The following is a 5,715-nucleotide window of genomic DNA, read 5'->3' as shown; positions in this document are numbered from 1 at the left end:
ATCATGTAGCCAATATGCTGTGATAATGTATTAGGCCTACTGCCCAAACCTCCTTCCTACAAAACTGTTTGTGTGAGGTTAATGGAAAAAATTATCTGAGCAGTAGATCTCAACTTGCTTTTTGACTGGGAAAGTGATCTTGACCCAGAAAAGGTTGGTGACCACTGGTCTAGGGTATCCGGCATGATCATGCTGTTGATGTGAGCCATGACCAGCCTTTCGAAGCATTTCATTGCTACCAATCATTTAGGCAGGTACCTTCGCTTCCTTAGACACAGGGTCTATGGTGTTCTGCTTGAAACATGTAGGTATTACAGACTCGGTCAGGGTGTAATCATTGTGATGACAACACACCAGTGTCTCCCCTACCATTGTACATTATACATAGGAAGAGAGGAGTGGGCCCCCACGAACTCCTTCCCCCTGCCCAAAATAATTAGGCTTAAATGGGTTTCATTTGACAATTTTGGTCAAAGAGGCGCAGGATGTGGATTTGGGTCCTTTGCGCCCCACCTGGAGAACAACCTAATAATGAGAAACACTGCAACACACAGGGAATCCCTGGCCATAGCCCAATACTAACATTCGTTGCCTCCTCCTCTGCCCCTTCACTTCCCTGCTCTGCTCTGCAATGCAGCATCAGCTTGTTTAGCATTCTTACCTCTATCTCTTTTCCACTCTATCGTTCCATGGGGCGAATTGCCTTGTCACCTAAACAAAAGGCATTGCTTCCTGCATAGAAATGCAACACAGTGAGATGGGCCTGCATCTCTCTCCGGCCCTGCACATGTAACCCTTTGAATACCAATATTGTCGGCCTAGTTTAGAATGTAGACATTTCGATCAAAATGGATACAATGAATTATTTTCACCCATCGTATGCTGTTCTTTTTTTGCCTGGGCATTGTGGTATTGTGGATTCGTTATGATATATTTAGTTTTGAGCCCTATGGTTTAATTTTAAAAATAACAGAGAGGGACAGTAGGGTGTAGTTGTAGCCCTATGGTATATACCAATCCCAACCGTTCAAATCTCTGAGGGAGTCAACGGTAACAAAGTGCATTAACCACAGTGCCACAGCCCCACTTAGTGGCTAAACAACACAGAGCCACAGCCCCACTTAGTGACTAAACAACACAGAGCCACAGCCCCACTTAGTGACTAAACAACACAGAGCCACAGCCCCACTTAGTGGCTAAACAACACAGTGCCACAGCCCCACTTAGTGGCTAAACAACACAGAGCCACAGCCCCACTTAGTGACTAAACCACACAGAGCCACAGCCCCACTTAGTGACTAAACCACACAGTGCCACAGCCCCACTTAGTGGCTAAACAACACAGTGCCACAGCCCCACTTAGTGGCTAAACAACACAGAGCCACAGCCCCACTTAGTGGCTAAACAACACAGTGCCACAGCCCCACTTAGTGGCTAAACAACACAGAGCCACAGCCCCACTTAGTGGCTAAACAACACAGAGCCACAGCCCCACTTAGTGGCTAAACAACACAGAGCCACAGCCCCACTTAGTGGCTAAACAACACAGTGCCACAGCCCCACTTAGTGGCTAAACAACACAGAGCCACAGCCCCACTTAGTGGCTAAACAACACAGTGCCACAGCCCCACTTAGTGGCTAAACAACACAGAGCCACAGCCCCACTTAGTGGCTAAACAACACAGAGCCACAGCCCCACTTAGTGACTAAACAACACAGAGCCACAGCCCCACTTAGTGGCTAAACAACACAGAGCCACAGCCCCACTTAGTGGCTAAACAACACAGAGCCACAGCCCCACTTAGTGGCTAAACAACACAGTGCCACAGCCCCACTTAGTGGCTAAACAACACAGTGCCACAGCCCCACTTAGTGGCTAAACAACACAGAGCCACAGCCCCACTTAGTGACTAAACAACACAGAGCCACAGCCCCACTTAGTGGCTAAACAACACAGAGCCACAGCCTCACTTAGTGACTAAACCACACAGAGCCACAGCCCCACTTAGTGGCTAAACAACACAGAGCCACAGCCTCACTTAGTGACTAAACCACACAGAGCCACAGCCCCACTTAGTGGCTAAACAACACAGAGCCACAGCCCTACTTAGTGGCTAAACAACACAGAGCCACAGCCCCACTTTGTGGCTAAACAACACAGAGCCACAGCCCCACTTAGTGGCTAAACAACACAGAGCCACAGCCCCACTTAGTGGCTAAACAACACAGAGCCACAGCCCCACGTAGTGGCTAAACAACACAGAGCCACAGCCTCACTTAGTGGCTAAACAACACAGAGCCACAGCCTCACTTAGTGGCTAAACAACACAGAGCCACAGCCCCACTTAGTGACTAAACCACACAGAGCCACAGCCCCACTTAGTTGCTAAACAACACAGAGTCACAGCCCCACTTAGGGGCTAAACAACACAGAGTCACAGCCCCACTTAGGGGCAAAACTTCACATCATAGTTGAGGCCTCCACTTAGTAATACAGGGCTACAAAGTCTGGTAAGTCAGGTAGGTAATCTTGCATACAGCAGACTTTGCAATTTGGTGTGAAAACAACAATGACTCCACTGATATACTTTTTTACCAAAGAGACTGTCTTTAGACAGGTCGGTCAATGTACTATTAGAGAATATGTGCAGTTGATAGGAGTAGATGTGAGAGCCAAGAGAGAACCCAGTATGCACAGATCTCCGCAACACAGCAAAGGTTTGGACCACGCAGCCGTCATGCAGCTCAGGAAGGAGACGCGTTCTGTCTCCATGAGATGAACATACTTTGGTGCGAAAAGTGCAAATCAATCCCAGAACAACAGCAAAGGACCTTGTGAAGATGCTGGAGGAAAAAGGTACAAAAGTATCTATATCCACAGTAAAACAAGTCCTATATTGACATAACCTGAAAGGAAGAAGCCACTGCTACAAAACCGCCATAAAAAAGCCAGTCTACGGTTTGCAACTGCACATGGGGTCAAAGATCGCACTTTTTGGAGAAATGTCCTCTGGTCTGATGAAACAAAAATAGAACTGTTTGGCCATAATGACCATCATTATGTTTGGAGGAAAAAGGAGGATGCTTGTGTAACCAATGTGAAATGGCTAGCTAGTTAGCGGTGGTGCGCGCTAATAGTGTTTCAATCGGTGAGGTCACTCACTCTGAGACCTGAAGTAGTTGTTCCCCTTGCTCTGCAAGGGCCGTGGCTTTTGTGGAGAGATGGGTAAGGATGCTTTATGGGGGGCAGTTGTCTGTGTGTGCAGAGGAGCCCGGGTCGGGGCGAGGGGATGGACTAAAGTTAAACTGTTGCACTTGCAAGCTGAAGAACACCACCCCAACCGTGAATCACAGGGGTGGCAGCATCATGTTGTGGGTTGTTTTGCTGCAGGAGGGACTGGTGCACTTCACTAAATAGATGGAATCATGAGGTAGGAAAATTGTGGATATATTGAAGCAACATCTCAAGACATCAGTCAGGAAGTTAAAGCTTGGTTGCAAATGGGTCTTCCAAATGGACAATAACCCCAAGCATACTTCCAAAGTTGTGGCAAAATGGCTTAAGGAAAACATAGTCAAGGCATTGGAGTGGCCATCACAAAGCCCTGACCTCAATCCTATAGAACATTTGTAGGCAGAACTGAAAAGTGTGTGCGAGCAAGGAGGCCTACAAACCTGACTCAGTTACACCAGCTCTGTCAGGAGGATTGGGACAAAATTCACCCAACTTATTGTGGGAAGCTTGAGGAAGGCTACCCCACACGTTTGACCCAGGTTAAACAATTTAAAGGCAATGCTACCAACGCATAAAGCGTATTAAAGAGTAGTGATAGTAGCAAGAGCAGTGTGCGGGTTTCTTATTTTTTTCTCATCTTGTTCAACTGTTGCCATGCACCTACAAAAAGGGATGGCTCAGATGTGCAAGTGCCCTATGAATTTTGAGAAACAGGGAATAAAAAGCCCATATCTATGTGTTCGCGTGTGCAGTGCATGAAGTTGTATTCGAAATGAACCGATTTCAGAAGTTTAGCCTACTCGTTTGACACTGTTTATACTGTATCAATGCCTCTGTGCGAGTCCGGCGAAGGCACAAATAGTCCTACAGCTGGTTACTGAGGCCTATTGGTTAAAACAGAGAAACACAACCGTGCTACTCACATGCGTTATACAACAAACAAATACGTTGGGCTACATCTTCTGCCTTGTCTGTACAGCGAACACCGCTACCACAGATAGATGTGACGCTTCCTTGGGAAATGGTCGGACCACTCAGGATTCAGGAAATCTCTGCCCACACGTTCCTTGGCGCTTATTCCCAAAACTTTTGATTGGCTTTGTTGTAGACTTAGACATGGAGACAGCGATATTGTTTCATTACAATGACCTGCATGATTGAAATCTGTGTCCAAAAAAATGCAGACCCTTTGATATTGTAGCGTCCCGCACAGACAGCTGTGTGTTATGTGTTAGGCTAGTAGGTGGTTGTGTTGTACTTACCAGTACCCAGTGTTCGCTGGGTCCGACATGCCAATCAACCTGCTATCTACCAATCACGGGAATGCCTGGAATGTTCTGATGCCGGGCATCCTGGTGGTTGGCGGAGTGGCGTGGAGGGGGGTTGGGCAGGGGGTTGGAGCATTGGAAGTTAAGACCAGGTTTAGCCTTTGTTCTCTCTCTTACGTCTGGGCTTCACAAGAGAAGGTCACGATTGGCTTGTGGGTTATCTTTCATTTATTTGGCGTGGGCTACGGCCAAACAGTAGCCTGTGTAAAGTTGGGTTAATAAACCGTCAATACGTAAACTCAACCCTCTGTCTGGACAATTGTTCCTTTATGATCTAGTCAGGTTATTACAGTATAATTGTTATATTTTTTATATCAATATGCCTAGATATTTGTTAATGAGAGGATAACGTAAAACCACAGTCTGTAAGATTAATAGTAATTTCAACAAATAAATTATATACCCCATGAAATTCCATAGGCTTATTATTCTATACCAACGTTAAGCTACCCTTATAAATACGATTTGATGCTCCTATAACTAATTTACAAAGTCTATGATCGTATCAATCCCACACAGCCTGTGTGGTGTGGGGATAGCTTTGTCCACTGAGTGGGGACAGAGAGCCACATACACAGTTCGGAGTGTAGGCTACTTGGAGGAAGATTGGCATGACAGTAGTATCATCTTGATTTGAGTTCGTTTGCGAGAGCTGTTGATGAGGGTAGGGCCTCTTTACACTGGGAAAAGTGGACACAGTAAAATGTTTTTGTTTCACCGATACATGTAGCTTATTCTGGGTTTCTGATTGTTGATGTTAGGGTATACCTTTACATTTTCCCTGGTGGAAACATGTTTCTCATGTAGGCCTCCAAAATACATGGACACAACAGCTCTGGTGAGTGCTGCCGCGGGCCCAGGTTCATGTCAGGGTACTACAGGTTTCCTATGTCCTGTTCTTAATAGAGTGGGTGTGTTCATTCAATAGGATGGTACGGTAGGCTACACCCCCCATTGCTCTGGGGTGACATTTCCCCTATGAAGGCCTACAGATCTTGGATCAGCTTCCTTCCCGGAATCCTAACATCAATAATCAGTGGGGAAAATGCAAAACTGGCCCAAGATCAGCCTCTAGGGTCAACTTCACCCTACTCCACACCTCCCATTCGGAGGCGGAGCCCCAAAGTCTCTTTACTTGAAATTGAACACAGT

The sequence above is a fragment of the Oncorhynchus gorbuscha genome, linkage group LG08 (genome assembly GCF_021184085.1).
Source record: "Oncorhynchus gorbuscha isolate QuinsamMale2020 ecotype Even-year linkage group LG08, OgorEven_v1.0, whole genome shotgun sequence".
Classification (NCBI taxonomy): Eukaryota; Metazoa; Chordata; class Actinopteri; order Salmoniformes; family Salmonidae; genus Oncorhynchus; species Oncorhynchus gorbuscha.
This window is presented reverse-complemented; position numbering follows the sequence as displayed.